The 22975-nt window shown below is 37.6% G+C and overlaps 1 long non-coding RNA gene across 1 annotated transcript in view; it reads left to right on the plus strand.

The window, feature by feature from the left end:
- LOC147824860 (uncharacterized) overlaps positions 1-22975 on the plus strand; it is a 41936-nt gene that overhangs the window by 13871 nt on the left and 5090 nt on the right. Inside the window, exons 3-5 of the long non-coding RNA XR_015441715.1 lie at positions 2214-2316; positions 3680-3835; positions 21280-21561. This is a non-coding gene — a long non-coding RNA (uncharacterized LOC147824860). The remainder of the gene's footprint in view (positions 1-2213; positions 2317-3679; positions 3836-21279; positions 21562-22975) is intronic.

A 22975-nucleotide genomic window follows, 5' to 3' on the forward strand; every position in this document is an offset into this window, starting at 1 on the left:
GCTGAGATTACAGACATGGGCCACTGTGCTTGGGTGAGAATTGATTCTTAAATCACATGTAAAGGAATAAATGAGGAAGAACCAGTGAAGGAACACAGAAATAAATGGCCACGCAGGTGGGAAGAAATCCAGAAGGGAATGAAGCCCTGGAAAGCAAGTGAAGAAGAGGGCCAGGTAAAGAATGATCAGTCCTTACGTTGGCTCAAGCTAGTAGCTGAGGACTGAGAACCAAAGTTTGGCTCAGTGCTGTGGAACTAACTTATTACCTTGACAAGGTTTATAGTAGATGATAAAAAGCTTAAGTGTGTTTAAGAGGAAGAGGAGAAAAAGATGTGTAAAAAGTGAGCACTGTCCCCCTGTATCTGGATATTTTATGGTAAAGAAGAACAAGAAATATTTAGAACAAGCCAGAAGACTTATTTAAACACAGATTGATGGGCCCCACTCCTGGAGTTTCAGATTTAGCGTGTCTAGGGCGTAGCCTGAGAATGTTCATTTTAACAAGTAAGTCTGGTGTTAGTCTGGGCAGCAGACTTAGGGAGTCACTGGTTTAGAACTATCCATGGTTCTCAATTCTAAGTGCATTTTGGATTAGCACATGTTGGATTAGGACAGTGCGTCTCATACTATAATATGCTTATGGTCATGAAAAAAAGCAGATGCTAATCCAGGTGGTGTGGGGTGGGGCCCAGATGTCAGCATTTCTACTGAGCTCATTGATGTTACTAACAATGTCTGCCTGAGGATCACTTCTTGAGCAGCGAGGAATTAGGTGACCCCTGAGGTGAGGCTGAGTCTAATCTTTAGATTCTGCAACTCTAGGAATGGGCAGAATATCTGAAACCTGGCATGAGGGTCAAAGTGTAATGGGGCTGGGAAAGAAAGGGAATGAAGCACCGGACAGAGTGAAGAGAAGGCACCTATGTCCTAGAACGAAGGAAAGAAAGACCCAATCAAGGCAGCCCAGACTTAGCCTGTGCCTGCTACCCTGAATGAGGCAGGGAGCTCCTTCCTCAGAGTGGAAAGGGCAGCTATGATAGCACCAGATTGTTGCTGTCAATATTCTACAAGGCTCCAAGTAGATTTCAAAGCCTATAAAACAGCTCCTCTGGTTCTATCCATGGGCAAAGGAAGCTGGAGATCAGAGGACCCTACTGGGAGACAGGGCAGTGGGCAGCTCCATGCTCAGAACTGTCAAACTGCCCCACACTGAGTTCCTGTAAGTTAAGAGAGGAAATCAAAGGCTGAAGTTTCTATTACATGATTGGATAATAACCAAGGGGCACTCCAGTACTTGTACTGTCAAATATAAAGAACACTTAATGTTTCTTTTTCTCATTTCAGGTCAAAGGTGAGTTGCAATTGAGGTTTTGGAGTTAAGTAGTCACATAGCAAGGAAAAGGGAGGAAAAAAGATATGCCAATCCACCGAGGAGAATCCCAGGAAAGGCAGGTGGCGTAGAACATCTTCTTAGCAGAATTCCAGTGTTTCTTCAGCAGAGTCAATGAGCAGAAGAATGACAGGAAATTAAAAATCTCTTCCAAACTACTTTTTTGCAAAGCTGTTTTCTTCCCAAATAGCACAGAAACCCTTCAATCATGTAGTCATGAAAAATGTTTATTTTTATCTAGTTATAGTCTATGACCATCAACAGAAATATATTTAATAACTATGATTGTCTGGTCGTCCATACACAATAACTTTTTTTCCCTTCTACCAGAAGGACAAGGAAAGGGGGAGAAAGAGAAGTTAAACCATCCGTAGCAAAACACCTCTTGAATTTCAAGTAGACAGTCAGCTAAACCAGACCAGGAGCTGTCCTAAATACCTTCTCCCCAGTAACTCTGATAAGCCCATATGAATGTCTCGAAGTGTGTTTGCTTTATAAAGCTTTTTAATTCTCTCTTTGTCTCTCTGCCTCTTTCTTTCTGACACACACAGGTGCCTGCATACACAGACAAACGCTTACAGAGTTCATATTTTATAATCCAAATGCCACACAGAGGGAAAAATGTGCTGGAATGAAAAGAGTATTTTAAGAGTAGAACTCAACTTGATTCTTCGGCAACATTGTTTTTCGCTGAATTTGGAATTTCAGACAAGAACATTTCTCTCTTGTCTCCAGTAAAAATGACTCTATTTGTTTTTTTTCAAGGACCCCCCAAGGGTTTTGTCCCAGAACAAAATGAATAATGATGCTTTATTTTTCATAGTACCTTTTCCCAAGAAATTCAGAATGCTCCAGAAAAGTCATCTCATAAATCTTCAAAACATTCTTGAAAGGTAGAAAGTCACAGCCTCACCCCCATTATACAGGTAAGGAAATTGAGGTGTACTGAGGGTGGGGGAATGATTGGCCATGGCCTTGAATTATGAAACCTGAAAAAAAGCAAGTCTTATCCATAAAATGCCTGCATGCTTTCCTCTTATGTGCAAATATTTACAGCCTTAAGATACTAATTTCAAGAATTTGAAGCCAGGTGTGGTGGCTTATACCTGTACTTCCAGCACCTCTTGGAGGCTGAGACAGGAGGATCACAAGTTGTAGCCCAGCCTGAGCAGCTTAGTGACTTAGCAAGAACCTGTCTCAAAAAAAAAAAAAAAATTTAGGGCCGGGGATTTAGCTCAGTGGTTCCTCCGCCTGGCCAGCAAGCACAAAGACCTGAGTTCGAGCCCCGGTCCAAAAAAAAAACAAAACAATTAAAAAGGAACAAGAAAGTAGAGTTCATGTCCCAGGATTAGAAAAAAAAAACCAGAAAACATCTTCACTTTAAAATAAAAAGCATCATACTAAGTCTAAATTGTCTGAGTAGTGGGTCAGACATGTAGATGGAGTTGAATAAATGCCTATGAATGTGTGTATGTGCAAATGATCATGGTTTGCAGTTGTAGAACTACTGTGAACACATTTTTATGTGGATTTTAGAACCAAGAATCTATTCGAATTCTAGACTCTAGACTCAGCTGAATCCCCTCTTTGTCCAGCTTTCTTTCGAATCAACGAGACAAGTAGCTGCAGATGTTAGCAGATTGAGAACAGCAGTGGAAATGAGACTTCCATGAGTGTTCAGTGACTCTCTGTCTTTGTGTTTGCCTCCTTCTTCCAACTCCTGGTGCTGCAGTATTTCAATGCACATTACAAAGAGAAACAGGAGTTCTGGGTGTAGTACCATGGGCATATTCCCTGACATTAGCCCCCTTCTTCCCTTAAAAGGTGTGGGCCTTTTAAACAGCAGAGAATTTGTCACTTAAATTTGAATTTTTCACGCCTCAGCTCAAAGCCTAGTTATTGCCTTGAACATTAATATAAATGTGATCAACACATGACAATCTATGTTCCAATCTGCTCAAGATCTTGAAGGAATATAATGATGTTCTTACTGCTGTGGGTGGCTCCTGGGGTGGCCTTTTTGTCAGGAGACAGGTAGCTTAGGGGCCTGTAGCATAGAGACACCAAGGATTAGTAGGAGGACACAGAGAACCACATGAATTAAACTGGTAAAATCTTCTCAGATGCTTGAGACCTTAAAGATTCATCTTTTCTCTTCTGCCCACTACTAAAGCATTCATAAGACAGCCAGTCTGCCAGTAAAATATTATATATTCCTTCATGAATCTGTTTTCCACTTTTGACCAGCTTTGACACTTTGTAACCAAAGCCAACTTTACTTATGCACAGCTTGTGAGAGATGAATCTCAGCCTAAACAAGAAGGAAGATGGATGTGCTATCACCCTTCCCTCTCCAACTCGGGTCCATGATTTGAGGTGAACGTTCCTAGTGCTGAACTACACCACTTCCTAAGCAAACCCACTCCAGTCTCTCCTCTTTTTCAGGTATTTAAAAGAAACAATAAGCTTTCTCTCTCCTCACTTCTCTTTTCAAATGTTTCAACTGCTAACCTTGTACTACTTTTTCTTAAGTCAATTCTATGCTATGTTAAGCATTAATATAAGGGAAATAAAGAGCATTCTTTTAAGATTAAGTATAGAGTTAATTCACCAACTTAGGCTCATACAGCATTACTCAGGAACATCACAAAGAAGTATCCTGGCTATTGGAAAAGAACATCTAAGCTCTCTATAAATGAGAAAGATGAGAAGATTTTCAGACAGGTGGGGGATAGAAATGGCTCAGGCCTAAAAGGACATGGGTAACTGAGATTGGATTTAAACAAAACAGGAGAATAAAACGACTGGAGAAAAAAAGATAATTACGTCTTACAACAATTACCCTGGCTATGAAACAAAATTAGCATAGTCCTTTCTAATTTAAATGCGTTGAAAGTGGCTGAGCATGACAGCAGAAAATTACAAGGTTTACGACACAAGCTTTGGTTAAAGTGATGGCAATCGGGTAACGTAGCTTTTTTCTGCTGATAGTAATGATTACAAAGTTACCTATAAATATTAACTGTTTAATGCTAGGTGAAGTTCTACTTTGCTGGCCAGTATAGAGTCATTCCACAAAATAAATTTTGTTTTATTTACTTTAGTTTTGATTTCCTTTAATTCATTCTTCATAGGTTTGACTGCTTTTTAGTACCAAATAATTGTTTCTTTTGTTCTTTCTTCTTTGCCTTTACTTTTCCCTTTTTCTCTTTCCATTTCTTCCTTCCATTTTCTTTCCCTTTTCCCTTCCCTTCCTCCCTTTCTCTCCCTCTCTTTCTCTCTCCCTTCCATTCTTCTCTCCCCTTTCTTCCTTCTTCTATCCATCCTTCTTTTCCTCTTTCTTTGTTTCTATCTTTCCACCTTTGGATCTAAGAGGAAAATGAGGACTAAGAGATGAGATTTTTCTGAAATTTTTATATCTTTTTCAATTTCTCATTCTCGAGATCTTATACCAATGTCTCTGTTTTCAATTCAGCCATAGCTTCATTTCCATAAATTTACTGATCTTGCAAAGCCTCCTTCAGTTCCCCTGGCCGCATGGTTTTCCTGTCATGTCTGTGCAACATCGATCCATTTCAGCGGTTGGGTGCTTTCTCATGTTTCTTCATATCATTCTATTTTTATGTAAGAAAATTCATGTGGCCAGTACTTAGTGTGTTATTCTCTACCCACCCCATCTAATTACAAAAACAAAACATGCTTTTATTTAGAAATTATTATTTGATGCTTTGGAGAAAAATGACCAATTTATGGGTAGTTAAATTCAACAGATGGGATCACATTTTAAAAAATTCATCATGAACTCATGGTAAGGTGGGCTGTGTGTGTAACTTAATAAAATATTCCTCGAGGTTTCTGAATTTCAGCTCTATCCATATTGGGTTCAGTTTTTGTTGTTGTTGTGGGCTTTGTCCTATGCACTTTAAGATATTAGCAGCAGGTTTGGTTCTGTCTGAGATAGCAATAAGAAACCTTTGCCTCTGAGCTGTAATATCAAGAACGTCTTAAGGCATTGTCACACATGGGGGGGGTCACCCTCAACTAAGAGCCACTGGTTTAATCCAATAAAAAGATTTTTAATAGTCCTGGAAATAAACAACATAATTTAACACACTAGTACTCATAGAATTAGTGTGTCTGCCACACATCTAATTATTTGTGATAGCATTTTAGAAGGGTCTGAATAAATTAGAAAAAACTATGTTAAGCTACTAGTAATAGAGAAAGGACTTGGTAGCAGTTGAAATAAGCTAAGAACTTAGCCTTGAATAATGCTAAGGCAGTCTAGAAGTGGGCCCTTCCCTGAGGGCTGAGGTCCTACAGTGTTGTCAGGGGCCTGGGCTCCCTCCATCTGTTTTGCCTTCACTGGAACTTGGTTTTCAAGGACAGCTCCTGGGCCTTAGTGCTGTGCCAGGCGAGTTGTTCAGGTTCTAAATGGGAGGCAAGAACAAGGACTGGTAGGAATAAAAGGAGCAGAGGGAATGCTCCAAGAAGACCCACAACTTGCTGGAGCTGGAAGGAAGGCTATGCAATGCATTTTTGTGGTTCAGAGTTTTGATGAGAAAAATGTTAAATTGGAGAATCTATATCGTGTTTTTAATCAGTAAAGTGCCTCATTCATTTATTCTTCTATTTATTCAAATAGCTCTTAAATATCTATTATGTGCTCAACTTTCTGTCAGAAAATTTAGATAACTTATAGTAGGAAATTTGCTACCTAGGAGCTTTAGAATCTACAGAGGTAGGCAAGAAGGGTGTGATTAACTATGTGACTAATAAATAATCTGTCGCTGTTATAAATGTTACAGAAGCAGAAAGGATGCTCTAAGCTTCTTGTAGGCAAATGCGTTTTTCTGCTTTTCATTTTCAATGCTTATAAGTGGATTGATATCTCAGGCATATTTGGTAAATCTCTGGTGAAAAATGCACTGTCTCATCTGGACCCATCTGGCTGCCTGAGATACTTATGTGGATTAACCGTCACAAAAATTTTGAAGTCACTGTCATACTGTAGCTCCACTAGTCACATCCAGCGGGTTCACATCACATTTCAGTTTCACAGATCATTATTTCACAGACAGGTTGCAAAAAATATTATCTCAACTAAAGTCCTGAAAAATTCTACCCTCATGTTAAGTGAATTTAACTCTCTCTGTCAGAGAGGTAAACTGCTCAAATATTTTTATGTATTAAGTTATTTCAGCAATAGGTATGAATTTTGTTCAACAAGTTGGGAGGTGCAAAAGAAAACTGGACTCAATTATTCCTTCAGAATCTTTTTATAATTTTTTTGCATTTTTATTTAGCTCCTTATGTAAATAAGTCTTCTGTGGTGGATGAGCAACTTATACTTATTTTAGGGGTGCCTAGTGATCAGTACAATAAGAATAAATGAATATGGTCCAGGGATTTAGTTCAGTGGCACCACGCCTGCCTTGCAAGAGCAAGGTCCTGAGTTCGATCCCCGGTGCTAAAAAATAAATTAAAAAAAGAATAAACAAATTCATTTCAACTGTAACAGCATCAGCTCTTACTCTTACTTGCCTACCACCTGAGCATACCTACATCTGCACACAAAATTATCCAGAGTCAGGTAAGTAAGTGGCTATCACAAAATCCCTATGACTGTCCAGTTGTGTCAGCAAACAACAACATTTGAAATGTGTACTAGCAGGCAGATTCTTTTTATTGCCTTAAAAGATATTTCTCTCTGGTTTTCTTTGCTGCAAGTAAGCAACGGGAAAGGTCAGAAAATTTCTATTTCTGGTGAATCTAAATACTCATCTCTGTTGTGGTCATTGTATATGTAAAGGTCTTCTGTGAGATTTTAACTTTCTACTTCTATTCTGGCATCATTAGAAGTCTTAAAGACTACAAGCTTCCTGATATCATAGCCAGGAGGGTGTGGTTTGATCTCGAGATATTAAAATTGGCAATAATGCTTTTCTCCTTCCTCCAGAAAAGTTGTCAAGGGAATTTCTAGCTTTGAAAACTAATCTGAGATAAATAACCATTATATTTAGAGTTAGAAGTCAATTTATTTTATAGATATTAAAATTACTCGTATTTTGACCACTGTTGAGAATCAACAACCTAAAAATATTTAGAAAATTACACGTGTAGTTCATTAAAATATACATAGTAATTAAGCAAGTATACCAGTTAGACATATAATTATTACTAATAAAATGAGAAATAGTGGAAATTTAGTTTCAAATTGAAATTTTGTGTACCCATGAACATGATAAATGTTGCATTGCAATGAATATTGATACCTATTCTGAAGTCAAATGCATTATGTTCCTATTTTTTGAATGATCTCTGGGAACTGTGTAGTCTGTATGGCTCATGCAACCTGTAGAAAGGCATCATTAACCGGTGATGTTTGTATAATATTGACCCTTTCTGCCTGCCTTTTAGTAGGAAGGCCCATGAAAGTCAAACTTCAGGAACCTAATACATGAGAGTGGAGTGTGAATAGACTGTATTAGCTGGAAAGGCAATTTCTAATGAAACACATTCTTTGGACCTTGAGTTTGCTTAAAAGGAGATTTAAGATTTATGGGTTGATTTGTTTTGGAAAGTTATGTCAGATTTCCCTAAGGGTAGGTCTTCAACCTTCCTTTTTTCATTGAAATACTCTAATAAGTTGTTTCCTTCCAATGCAATTTGAATATTTAACTATTTTTAAATTACTGAAAAGTTTGGGTATTTAATATAACTTGAGTTTAATTTTCAAGAGATTAACCTCATTTTTGTTTTGACTTTTTAACAATTTTAGTTTTATAGATTTACTATAAAATAATACGGACAGTTCCCCTGTAAATCACACTGTTTCCCTTGTCATTATTATATTCACAAGGGATGGTACATTTGTCACAATTAATTAACCACTGTTGATACATCATTGTCAACTAAAGTCTACGCTTTTTTCAAATTTCCCCCTAGTGTCCCTGTTCTGTTGTAGGATCCCATCAGGATTCTCCTTACAGTTAAGTCCTCATGTCTTCTGCAGTTCCTTTGAATTCTGACAGGTTCTATGCTTTCCTGCTTTTGATGACCTCAAAAGTTTTGAAGAATACTGATTAAGTGTTTTGCAAATTTCTTTTTAACTTATGAGTTGTTTGTCTGAACAGGTGTTGTGAGTCTTTGGGAGGAGGAACACACAAGTAAAATATCACCTCATCACCTCCTGCGAAGGGTGCATTACAGTTAGCGTGACTAACTTCTGCTGAAGTTGACGTTGCTCATCTGGCTGAAGTATTTTTCAGGCTTTTTTTTACCATAAAGTGCAGAATTTTCTACTCTATTTGTACTATGCTTAGGGAAGGAAATCACCTTGCACACCCTATACTTAGGGTTGGGGAGCATATAGACAACAGCATAAAGAATCTGTGCAGATGATTTGGAATTTTCCTAGGAGATGTACATATTATACTCCTCATTCATTTATTTATATCAACATGCATTGTGAACATGCATTGCATACTTTGAGTTATCATTTAATATTACCTTATTTTGTAGCACATATTGTTCCATTTTTTGGTCTTTGGGGTGTCTTTTATCAGGCTTCTGTATGCCTGTGACATATCCCTATCAGAGGAGATTTTTTTTCAGTACTTTCTTACTTTTATCACTAGATTCTCAGCTTATATCTTCTATAATCCTTGAATTAGGCTTTCTTTAAGAGCATTGCTGTTTTCTCTTCTTTTTTCTTTTTTAAGATGGAGGCTCTCCATCTTGCCCAGGCTGGCCTTGAACTTGTGGCCTTAAGCAGTCCACCCACCTTGAGCCACTGAGCAGGTACTGCAGGCATGTCCCTTCACATTTGGCCTTGTTTCATTACATGGAAGAATGTTGCTAAAACCCAAAAACTGGGTGCTGGATCTTAGAATTACTACAGCTTAAGCATTGCAGATACTGTATTCATCATTATTGTCAGTCATCTTCTTAATTGTATGCTAATATTTTTTAAAGGGATTATTTTATATAAATGTGTAGAAATTTTTCTAGCTAAGAAATCCATATTGCTTATCATTTTTGTCTTGTTGTTAGAAATATCTTAATTTCCTAAAAAAAACAATGGGAGGAGTTTGGGCAGGGGCTAATTAACCCGGCAAGGAAGCAGAATATGGAACACGGGGTCATGTTAGCAGAAATAAGGGCTTCCTTATAATGTCTTATTCAGTTTTTATAACACATCCTTCCGCAGATAAGTATTCTAGTGCCTCACACTGATTGCATTGTAAAATTGGAAATGTCTGTATGTTAAGAGGCATATGGAAGTGGCACCACGTATTTCTCATCTGAAGTAACCTATTCAGCAAATACCCATGTGCCACCTGGATACCTCCAGTGTGTGTGGGTGTCCATAAATGTAGGCACATACACATGCAGTGTGAAGAATCACACATCCAGGATCCTTGTTTCCCTTACTGTTCATTTTGTCACTGATTTTTATGCATGTGCTCATTTACATTGCTTAGGGGAAGAAAAAGCTGTACATAAAAACAGATTACCTTTTAGAGCACTCCAGGGTTAGTTTTCTTATCACCTCTTCTTTTTATGAAAAAAATGGAAGGAAACATAAACCGGCACCTTTACAGAAGAAAATCCATGAAATGAAACAAGCAAGCTTTCAAAACTATGCAGAACGCGACAGGCAGGCCTCCAGCCTAGCAGGAGGGCTGGGGGTAAAATATGCACCAAGGGCATGTGCCCGGTATATCTCCAGCACTTAAAACGAGATAAAAGTGGTCTTGAAAGTGAATGAAGTTGACTCTCAAAAAGTGGGTTTTAGATGTTGAATATTTAATTCACTGATAAAAGGGACCTGATTTCCTGCACAAGGCTGCCATAAATAAAAAAATAAAATAAAAATATAAAAAAGCACATCTTAAAAGAGAAGCAATGAGCAGAAACTGACCTTTCTGTGAGCAGGCAGATGAGAGAAGGTATTTGGCTAATCCCAGCTGTCTCTGATTGGCCAGACAGCTCCGTGTTGAAAATGTCTCCATCTGGGCTAATCTGCTCTCAGTTGGATGAGCCCAGGCCTTCAGAGTTAACCTGACATTTAACAATAATTACCCTTTTGAATGACCCCGGCCCAATCGCCTGCTCTCTTAGAAATCTCTTTTTTTGTGTGTGCTCCCAAACCCCTTGACTTTTGTGTTAAAGATAGGGGGGGAAAAAGATGAGATGATATTGTTTGTTTGTGCAAACACATAGGGGTGTGTGGTTGTGTGTTTGTGTATAAATACTAATATAACATAGGTGATAACCGGAGACCTCCAACCAGTAATGGGGCCTGATTTAATGACTCTATTTGACTGTCTTGAATTCTGCAGTTTATCAACCTCCTATAGTGCTAGGGAGAAAACTACAGAATATCACCAATTAAAGTGGAATAGAATTTGTTTCCTGGCTGTTTTATGAAAGTCAAAGTTCCAATCCAGCTTTGCTCTAGCACTTGAGTGTCCCTTATCAGATACCAGGTGAAATGGTGCATGAAAAGAGGTTCAGATAGAAAAACTAGGTCCAGGGGTCAGGGAGGTTAACTGTAGATGAAATGTGGCCATTTCTTTTAACCTGAGGCTGGCTTCATCTTTTCTTAGAAAGGTCATTGTGATAAAACAAAAACACATCTAGGAAAGAAAATCCATTCTGAGGTTTTATTTACTTAAAAAAATAATAAAGGCCCTTTTAATTTCCAATGATGAATGTCATTATATCGTATACCTAAAATGTACCAATAAAATTAATAAAAACATAATAATGAAGGCATTTTTAGATTGGCATTTTTCCAGGGTTTCCCTGTCAGGTACTTTGTAAGACAATACACTTTCTCTCACTACAATTCACTGATGAGCTTCCATAAGGCTGAGGACCGTTTAAAGTGAAAAACCACCAAGAAGTTCAAATACTTTAACTTTGTCCTAAATGTCAGGCTTAATTAGCTTAGCAAAGTTGTCTAGAATTCTCCCAAGCACAATTTTTTCAATTTTTGTTGAACTTTGCGTACTTCCTGGTTTTGGTCCACTTTAAAATACCAAGAAAATGGAGGTTTGTAATACTACTTCCTGCCGCCTCTGTAACTAATACAAAAACTGCCTACAGACCTATAAGGAAAGTGATTATCTTAGAAATGAATGGAGAAACATTTTATATTTCCCTATTGTCTCATTTATGTTCCTAATTTTCATTTTTAGCAAAACAAAAATAATCTTTGGCAAAGCTTCATTATTTCTCATTACCTTTTCCAGTAACTAATAAGGATCATGGGTCTGAAGAAATATCTGTCTGTCTGTCTATCTATCCATCTATCTGTCTCATCCATCTAGCTCTCTAATTTCCTTAGAATTAATAGCAGATTTCACATAAATTCTTGCTTCTTTCGATGGCTGATCTGGTGTTTTCTCATGATTATTGAGCCTTCTTAATTACTGAAAATACATGACATATTAGAATAAAATTTTGTATTTTTAATTTTTCTAAAAGTGTATATTAGGCAGACTGACATCATATACCTTCATAATCTTTGCCTGATCCCATTTCCTCTAAGGGTATGAGTATATGTTTGTTTGTCTTTAAACATCTTTAATATTTGATGTTGATATATCAATATTTAATATCATATTGTGTTAGCCTATTCTTTGATGTGCTTAACTGATTTAAATGAAGCAAATTAAAGAACCTAATATGTGCTAAGCACTGTGGTATTTTCCAGGAATACAGAAATACACAAGATAGACTTTATAAAACCTACTTTTTAGTGGGAATGGGAGAGCAGGTGCATAATGTTAACTACTAATAAAGAAGCAATTGTCAAAAAGTAAATATAGATCAGAAACATTCCAAGAAACATTACACTCTATAGATTCACTTACATGGTGGGCTAGGGATTTTTGTGTAAAAAATGCAATATTTCTTACACTTAGTCCCACTTTCAAGTTCTTAATTTATTTCTTAAAACTTTTGTGATTGACACATAATATTTGTACATATTTATGAGGCATAATGTGATATGATTCATGTATACAGTGGTAATAATTGACTCAGGGTAATTAGCATATCCTTCACTTTAAACTTTTATCATTTCTTTATGGTAAGTACATTTAAATTCTTCCTTTCTGTGGCAATGTAAACTAGCACAGCCACTATGGAAATTGATATGGAGATACCTTGAAATACTAAAACTGGAAATGTCATTTGATCAAGCTATACCATTGTTTAATATAGTCTCAAAAGAATTAACGTCAGCATACCATGCCAGCAAACCTCTGCTCAGAGTGGTATAATCCAAAATAGCTAAGCTATGGAACAAGGCTAAGTGTCCATCAACACATGAATGGATAAAGAAAATGTCGAATAAGTAAATAGTTGAATATTATTCAGCCATAAAGAAGACAAAATTTGTCATTTGCGAGAAAATGAATAGAACAAGAGACCATAATATTAAGTGAAATAAGCCAGACTCACAAAGTAAAATGTTAGTCACATGGTTTCTCTTATGTGATAAATCAAAAAGAAAGAAAAATGAGAGAGAAGTAGAGAGAGTGAGAGGAGGGAGAGGTGACAAGAATTCAGGAAACTTAGAAGGTAGACCTTAAGATGTGGGGAAAAAGATCAGCAGGAGGAGGGAGAAAAGGGAGAGGGTGTTGAAAATAATCAAAATATGTTGTATGTGTGTGCCCATTTATCAAAATAAAACTCAGTATTCTGTATTACAATATGCACTATAAAAATCCTCTCTCCTATCTCTCTTGAAATTATATAATGCATTTTTATTAATTATATTCACCCTGCTATGCCACAGGACACGAGTTCATTTCATCTATCAATGAGCTGCCACCAAAGCTGTTCTTTAGCCACTCAACAGTTTCTGCCCCTCCTCTCTCCCTTTTCCACCCATCTCTGGTAGCCACTATGCTAATCTCAACTTCTACAAGATCATGTTTTTCAACTTCTCATTCTACTAGTGAAGACTCTTTTTATTAAGCCCTGATGAGAAACTTTCATTAGCATTCTGATTAGTCCAAGTGATCCAGTTGATCTAATGAAGTCAGGATCTCAATCCCGCTGACCTTAACTTTGAAGACTTTATTTCCACATGTAATTACTCCACTCACTTTAAAATTGTGTGACAGCACACATGCTCCATTGGCCATGCAATGTATTCTTTCCACATTCTGAGAGAACTGTGCAAGTAGAGAATGTTGCGTGGAAGAATCATTAATAGTGGTCACCAGATAGTGTAAGCTCGACTTTTGGGGATACAACAGCAGTGCTCTTTCTGGCATTAGCTTAAAACAGTCATACGATCAGTTTGGGCCAGTGAGTTGTGGGTGAACCCATTCACAGCATTTCCAATTGGAGCCTTTTGTTGTTAAAGCAAGACCCAATAGTGCATGCTTTTCCCTCATTTTCAGTAACAGACAATATTTATGATGTGGTTGCTCCATCTATGGTGGTCTCCAAGCAACTATGATGAGGAGATTATGACATATGTAGACCAAGGACATGTTGCTTGTGTAAGAAATATACACTTGTTATTTTAATGCCTTTGTTATTTAGATTCTGTAATTTATTATGCTCCATAACCTGAATCTCATGACTTTCTGTCTCCAATACCAGTTCATACATTTGGTTGAGGGGACAAGATGAAAAACAGACAAGCAGTAAGGAGATTTGTTATAGTTGTTCAAGAGGAAAGTTGAAGAAGACAAAATGGCAGAAGGATTAAAGAAAGACCAACTTGATAATTCACTAAGAGAAGAACAGATATATACAGATAACAGTTGGCACCTGTTGTTATGTGGAGACTAAAAGAGAAAGAAGACCTAGGGATGTCTCAGAAAAATCATAGCAGAAAGTATAAGAGAATTGGACCATCACTAGCAGGTATGGATTCAGTAAAAAGTATAGTCTTGAAGAGCAAAATACCTTAGTACAAGTTAGAAATGTGGAACAACTCAATATTGTTGAATACATAGATTGAATGTTTGATCACATAAAGACAACTTCTAATGGAGATCATCAAGACAGGATGATGATAAAAGTCATAGAGACTCAAGATGACACTCAAAAAAGTTACCCCCAAAGGGCACAGAGAGAGTTTATTCCAGCAGATAACCACCGACAGACTGGTGCTTTACCATAATATTCTGATGGAAATTAAAATGAGACAAAATGTAGTCAACAGTGTTGCATACTATCAAGGAATTAAAGGGAGAAAGAACTGAGGAAAGACTACTTGATTTGACAATCTTCCTTTTGAATTTTCTCCTGTAAGGCTTTACACATATGCTAAGGAGTTGGAATTCTTTTTGTAAATGTAGGTGATATGAAGAGTAAAACAAGATGGTGGCCTCAAAAGAGGTTGAGTGAAGGACTAGGAGGCTGAATTTTTTTTTTTTTTTGTCACTTGAGTAATGTTTACCAGGATAAGGATAAAATAATGAAGGAAAAGGTACATTAAAAATGTGCACATTTTTGTGGGGCTTAGGAAGGAAGTAACTTCAGTTAAAGAGATGGAGGGAGGGAGGGAGAGAGAGAAAGAGAGAGAGACAGAGAGAGAGAGACTGTTCTAGTACTCACTTACCAGTTCCTTTTACTTTCCTAATTTATATTTGAAGATTTTTTGTGAGATCCACCAGATACTTTCATCTCTCTGCCTACTCACTTTCTAGGAATTTAACCAAGTTTCCAAGTTTTTCTGCTTCAGTCACTTAGTAGGGGTATAACCTTGAAGCAATGATTCTTAATCTCAATGGTCAGGAAACATTTATTGATATCAAGACACAACCTTGTCACAACTGGGGAGAAGGTGCTTTCTTTTCCCCTTTCATAGTCCAAATCCTGATCATGGTTTCTCTCAACCCAACTCACGGGGTTATTGTGACAGTTTGAGCTTCATCAGGCACACAGCAACTGGACAAGCAGAAGTTTTATTGTACAAACATGTCCCAAACCAAATTCATATGTTGAAATTTAGTTAGGAGTGTGATACGTTTAAGACACGGGCCCTTTAGGAGGTGATGGAGTCATTTGAGCTCTCATATTAGTGGCCTTATAGGGAGGCTGAAGGGAGTTCCCTAGTTTCTTTTTGCTCTTCTGCTAGGCTAGTATTCAAGGTGCCATCTTGGAAGCAGAGACTAAGCCCTCACCAGTTACTGAAACTCCTAGAAACTTCATCTTTTACCACCCAGTTTCTTGAACTGTGGGGCTTAATTTCTCTTCTGCACTAAAAGGTTTGGGGTATTTTGTTTTAGCAGCAGTGTTAGGTCATTGTTTTATTTTTAATAGTGCACAGTGGTATGAACGTTTTAAGGATGGAAACATTTTCAATCTCTTCTTTCTTCAATAATAATAACGATGATGATGAGAAAATGAAGAAGGAAGAACAGTAGAGCAGTGGGAAGAGAAGGGAGGAGGAGATGACAATTGTGAGGCACCTACTTCTCTTGTTCCTCCAGGATAAGCTCCAAGAACATTGCATGCCCTTGATCAGATGGTCATTACTTTTTCTGGAACTATTAACAAAATGGTATTCTCAAAACAAGAAAAATTTTGCATAAAATACTCCCTGAAGGTGGCTCTTTGTCATGCTCAGAACCTTTATTCTATGTCCTAATTTGTAAAGTGATAATTTTAGTTGGGTGTGGGGTACTGGCTGGGTAGATTGTGACACCCATATGATTTCCAAAATGAAAAAAAAATTTGCTAAGTTTGCATTACTACGTGAGACCTCAGAGTTCTCACATTCCTAGTAATAAGAAAAATGAACTTTCTTTTATCTTCAAAACTATCTTCTATTAAAAATAACACATGAAATATTTTTCCTTTGTAGAATTAATTACGTTTGTTGAAAAACATTTGGAAACAATTAGACAGTTGAAAGAAGGCTAAAAGTCAGTTAGCTGCCACCACTTCTTTTTTTTTATTTTTAGAAATAGTAATGAGTAGCAATAGATAAATGACAGTAACCTTCTTTGGTAATTGACTAAAAGCTAGACCACGTTTCCTACGTGGATCATCTTGTTTAATTTCCAAAACAATCCTATTATGCAGGTGTTATTGCTTAGACTAAAAGCACAGATTTAGAGGAGTTGTGGATATTGTTTAAAGAAGTTTCTGGAGGTCAGTACTCTGAGATTGGGGATGAACAGTTCCTTACGGTGGGGCTGTCTGGCATTCACTGCAGTCTGTGGGACATCAGCAGCACCTTCTCCCCAGCTGTGGCAAGGTGACATCTTGACATCAGCCAACATCTCCTGCACAGTGAAGTTAAGAATCACTGGTCCAAGACTACCCTGCTACCAAGTGATTGAAGCAGGAATACAAACCTATCCCATACCTCTCTTCCGTTGTGAACTTACTCTAAATGTATTATGCATTTTGTTTTTTCTCATTTCACAAGTGCCATACTTGGCTTACCCATGTTTTTCTTTTTATTAAGCATTCTTTCTTTCAGCTAAAACAATAATATTTTAATGGCCAATCAAAATCTTCTTTTCTGTACTTAACGATTTTCGTTAATGCTATGTCCCTCCAAATGAAACTTCTGAAATTTTATGCAACTTTTGATAGCCATTGTTACATTTAGTTGATCTAATTTATATTCTAAGCAGCCTAGTATGAGAATACCTTTTCTTTGCCTCTGTACCACCAAGTTTATTTGAAATTTGTGATGAATCCTCTTAAAATTTTGTGGCCCCTAAACATCCAAATGTATTAGAAATGCCCCGGCCAGATAAAAGCACAATAATTTCATCAGTGTAACAAATCCTAAGAAGAATACAATTAACCCCAGCTATATTTAGCCTAGTAATAATTACTAGGGTTCAGACTCTCCTGAATCTCTCTGGTCATCCTCAGTTTCTTAGAGGAAGCTATGACAGACAAAACTGCATTTATTAATACTTCTAAGACCTCCATATCTATACTGTGATGGAATCTACTGACCTGGACCTCATTTTCTCCCCAAGAGATAGATATGTACAATCAGCCATGGAAATGAAGCCAGAGGGAGAACATCTTATCATGCACTTACCCAATTCAGTGTGCACCACTGTCTTAGTTACTTTTCTCATTGCTGAAATAAAATAACTGACATCCAAAGTTAAAGGAAGAAAGGTTTATTTGGCTCACAATTTGTAGAAGTTTCAGTTCATAGTTGGCTGGCACCAAGGCAGGATGGCATAGTGGAGGGGCATCACAGAGCAGGCAGGAAGAAGGCAGCAAGCAACAAGCAATAAGTGAGAAGCAATAAGCTACAAGCAGCTGACAACAACAGCCCTCTTTAGTTCCCTCACATTTCATCCAAGCTACTGGCCCTTGGGGCAGGGACCACTCACCCTTAGTCCTAGCATTGCACCATGAATCAATCTCATCATCACATCACTGATCCCAACATCACCATCCCACAGCCTAGATCCAGACACCTCTGAAAAGCATCATGTATGAGCGCAGGAGGCTTTGGAGCACAGCAAGATATAAGCTGCATGGACGGCTGTACATATATTATCTTTTTAGTCTGCATGCAAAATACTATTATTTGCTTTTGGCCAATGAGAACACTGAGATTTGACAATTACCGATTTTTTGTCCGAGTTTGCATACCAGAAAGTGGCAATACTGATACTTTCAAACTATACTATTTGGACTTTTACTAGATAACGTACCCTGAAGACTTTTGCCGTGCCAGAAGCCTTCAAACTTATAGATACTGCGAAGATCTTTACACAACCAGCAGCATTGGTACTACCTAGAGAATTTCTGTAAATGTCTATCAGAATGTTTGAGTGTAGGGTTCAGCAATCCCCCTAGCAAATTCTTCAGGTCATTTGATGTATGCTTCAGAATGGGAATCTCTAGTTTCCCAAAATTCTACCCCAGCTTCACCCCTATTCTACCTCAGATGGCAAAGTAAAGCTGTCTACCTGAGTGCATTTGGAGTGAAGGCAACATACATTTGGGTTGTGTGTGTGTGTGTGTGTGTGTGTGTGTGTGTGTTAAATATAAGATTTTTCTGATTCTAACCTGACTTGACAAAACATTTTTGAAACTTTTCTTTCCAGTTTTTTTTTTCTTGTCCATCCCTTTAGAGGTTTTCTTCTGACTTTCTATGCTTGTATCTGTATTTGCCCCCACTATTGGGCCTGATTGCCGCAAGACTCTTGTCAGAAACAGGGTGAAAAGAATGTTGAATGTTGAAGCCAACAGTTCTGATTCTGATGTTCTCATGACTGCACTCATTATTTGGACTGAAGTTACTTTGGTCAAGTGTGAGTTCAATTGTTTCTTTTGCAAGTGTTTCTAAGTTATTTTAGAACCACTGGGTATCACACTAAGCATCGTAGAGCTGGTTTTGCTTCAATTGACTGCCTCTCCCAAACCATACTGGAGTTTCCAGAAAGAGACCTCTTCACACTGTTGCATTTTCTACTTTCACAGTCAATTAGTAATGGCTGCCAATGTTGGGCAGGGCGGAAGAATTGGAACACTGCCCTTGAGAAAATGCCAGCGTGTGATACTTCCACAGAAGCATGCATCATCAAGGTAGTAAGACAACAGAGGCATTTTTATTTAGGAAAAAGCATATGCTGAAAGGTATGAAAATTGCTTCGATATACATATCCTTACCATGGACTTTTAGCAACTGGACTAATGAAAAGGAAATAAACAATAAAATCTGGAAATATTTGAGATTAGCAAATTAATTCAGCACAGGCCATGAAGGCAGCATTCATAGGCTAATTCCATCCTTGTCATACTTTCCATGGAGATCTCAGAATCATTTATTGCAAACAATCTAGAAGGTTCACCGACAGGTCAGAAATGTGACCTTTTCTCAGAGTACTTTAGGATTTATATCACTCACCGGGGTTGCTTCAAGAACCTCAATAGACCAGTCAATCAACATTTCTTTCTGTACAACATCCAGCCACAATCTACATCGCAAAAGCGTGTGCGTTAGTGACTCATCTCTACTATGCTATTTTCTCCATGGCATAATAAAAATAGTTAATTAGATCACACTACAATGCCTATCAGTAAACTGCAGAAGTAGAAATGGTCCCTTTTAAAGCTATGGAACAGAGAAAAGCCTCCTTGTGAAATTCTGAGATGAACACCCACGTAAGAATGGGAAAGAAACTTACCCGCATTCATTCCTTTCATCTACACACCCTCCCCACCACCGCTTTATTTTTTAAGTCACCCAGCCCTTGCCTTTCCACGAATGTCATAATTAGCAGGCTGAAAGCAAGGTTGCTGATAATTGTGCTTTATGTTGCTCTTTGTTTAGTATCTGATTCAATACATCTGTGTGGACATCATTTCATCACCTTCTTAGTAACAGAGGTGAAAAAAATCAATGGCAATCAGATTACCTTGTTAACAGAAAGGCTAGAGGATGGCTGTGTTAAGTTCACAGTGCATCACCTTTCATTTAAAACATTTCCCCTTTTTTATTATTTATCTTTATTATTGTTTATAGCACTAAGCCCCAGTGTTTCCTAACGCTGAGTATGGCCTTGTGGTTGTCTTCTGTAGAGAAGGCCATTTCTGCCACATGCAAGACTGGGTGTGGCACCCCGGTGCAGCCCCGATTAACAGCCTTCAGAGAGCCTACTCAAAAAGCCTTTCTCAAAAAGTAGTTTGACCACTGCCGAAGGACTCTGGTTGCAAGGTCAAGTTTGTGATCTGAGTTGCCGTATGGTATTGTGTCTATTGTCCTATTTGCTATTTACTGTTCATCCTTAGTAAGATCACTGTTCATATCAACAGCATCAACTTGCCAAGAGCTATGTGAGAAGTCATACTATAACATGCCCAAAGAATAAAGCTCTCAGTAGGGAACTTCCAGATGGAAAACATGATACAGGGCTTCACAGGCTAAAACAGTAGGGACAGATGCAGTGGAGTCCTACAGAAGGCTAGGTGACTTCTAGCAGAGGACTTGGTTTGACGAGCAGGTGGGTCTAGAGGAGATTTCTGAAAATAAAGGATGTTATGTTATTGCAAACATGTTATTGTTGGACCTAAGGGACAATTCAACATTTTTTTTTAAATGTGCTTTTGCATCCTAAACCCTAAGATAAACTGAAACAAATATAGACACCAAGAAAATGGTTCTGTTCCATTTGATTGAAAAACTAAACCTTAAAGGAGTGATCTCTGCTGATCTTTGATTATAGTGCATCTGGTCAAAAGTTAGCTGGCTTGTGCTCAACCCTCTGAGTGTCTACGTGGCTTCCTTGAGCTTGAGTTTGTTCTGCACCCTTGGATACTCTAGGGCTCTCAGGACCTCTGACAGCATGAACTTGGGCTGAATTTTAGGAGATAAGACCCTGAAGAGAGGTAGCCCTGGGGATTGGTAGCAGTGGGCTAATTTTTCTAGATTATTTCTGAGGTGTTTTTTTTTTTTTTTTAAATCCTGAATCAAATTCAGAGTATAAACTGAAGGCATACTAAATATTCAGATTTCCCAACAGATTCATCAGGGCATGACTCCCACAACTCCAGATTGGCTTTAAGGGGGAGAAGTATTGGTTACTTTTAGAGAACCATGAAATTTAGAACCTGTATTCTTCTGACTCTTCATAATATCTTCAATTATGTAGTTACTACCATTCCATTAGCACAGTAGACTCAGAATTCAAATGATAATCAATCTTGGTGGTAGAATAAGAGTTTGAACTCAGGTTCACGTGAGGCTTTGTTCCATCCCATTGTTCCTTCTTAAAGTGTGGTCCCTCCTTGACTGAGCATTGGCCTTCCCTGAGAACATGTTAGAAATGCAAGTTCTTGTCCTGCAGCTAATGCACAATTATGTACAAATAGCCTCACTTTGTCGTGATCTACACTCTCCCCATCACACTTTCTAGGTCACCGGGCATCTACTAGAGCCATACTCTGAATATGGAATTGAACAATCTACACTTCATAAAATCTCCAGCTGATTTTGAGGTACACTGGTTACAGAACCACAAACGCCATCAGAACGTCCCTGCAGGCAAAGCCTGCAGTCCACAGAAGCTCTGGGAACCCTGGTGTGGAAGCAAGCAGTATAGCACAAAGTGGAAGACCCGGCAGGATCTTAATGCCAAGACTGCTGTCGCTGTCTCCAATGGCGCCATGACAAGCTGGGAGTGGTCTGGATTTCACAGGTGATAACACTTCGATGAGATGCTTTTAAGTATAAGTCTTCATTGCAAGATGCAACATAATAAAGTTATATTCAAATTATCCTGGGAGAGGCAGGCAGAGATAGGTGACCAATGTGGTTAAAAGCTATTATTTCCTCAGAAAGCTGTTGCCTGGACCTACATTTTCAAAGTTCTAAATGGCCTCTTATGTACTAAGTTCCAAATTCTTAAAGAAACTCTCAATCAGTTTATTTTGTATTTTAAATAAAAGTCATGCCATTATTGGTCAGGGCTATTCAAAAGCATTAGAGGTTAAAAGGAGACAAGACAGATGAATGAAATGAATGGTACTGGATGGAATTCTGGTTGAAAGAAGGACATGAAAATTCCTTTCACTATTTTAAGTAATACCACAATTGTCCTAAATTGGGTCTCTTCAGGATAGATCTTGAGTTTAATGATACAACCTCAGTAGTTTGTGATAGTTTCCCAGCTTTCTACAAAAGCAATATTTTTGTTTTATTTTATTGTGCACACCATTCTTCTCTATTTTTGCTACATACTGTATTTTAGTTTTCAATAATAATTTCATTTTCATTTTTTCTGGGAATTTTCTATGGAACAACTGCACCTTAAATTAGCACATACATGTGGTTACATTATAAACTAAGAGCTTTTTTGAGTGACCATTTTGGAGGATATATTTAAAATGTTTCTAGAATGTTCACACCCTTTGGCCGAGAACATGTATTTCTGAGTGTCTGAACTAAGGGAAATCCCCTTGAATTTAGATAAATTCCACGTGCAAAACTTGATATTTTCAAAAGCAAAAAAGTGATTAAAAACAAAAACTAAAACCTGTAATATTAAACCAAACAAAGCTGTATTATGCAGCAATCTAAATATCTAATTATGAACACAACATAGCATCTTGAAAAAGTGATTGCCATATAATTAAATATGAAAAAGTACAGCATAAAATTAGATCTGTACTTTGACTACAATTATAAAATGCATATGCTCCTGATAAAATGATTTTAGATACTGAAAACAAAAGAAAAATAGATGTGTTGGTGGGTTAATGGTACATGAAATATTTCTTGATTTTTCAAACTATTATATTACTTTCATAGTTTTAACCACACTATGTAAACCATTGCAATGACCCTAGGGTTGAAATGGTTGAAATATACTGATCATTTTCCTCTTGCTATATTTGTTAATCACTTTATTCTGTATAATCAGTGAACACTAGCTGAATTGAAGGAGGAAAAAAGATCACTCTGTACTTTTTTAGAGGCCCTAAACTGCCTTTCCAGAAGCCTCATTACTAGTTTTCTTTCTTACCTCCCTCCTGAAGAACTCATCCATGACAAGACCGTTCTACAGACAAAAACCTGTGCCTTTTCTGGACTCCCTTTGTCTAGGACAACTT

Source organism: Heterocephalus glaber, unplaced genomic scaffold (assembly GCF_053883595.1).
Source record: "Heterocephalus glaber isolate CG9 unplaced genomic scaffold, H.glaber_assembly_v1.0 deba00001531, whole genome shotgun sequence".
Classification (NCBI taxonomy): Eukaryota; Metazoa; Chordata; class Mammalia; order Rodentia; family Bathyergidae; genus Heterocephalus; species Heterocephalus glaber.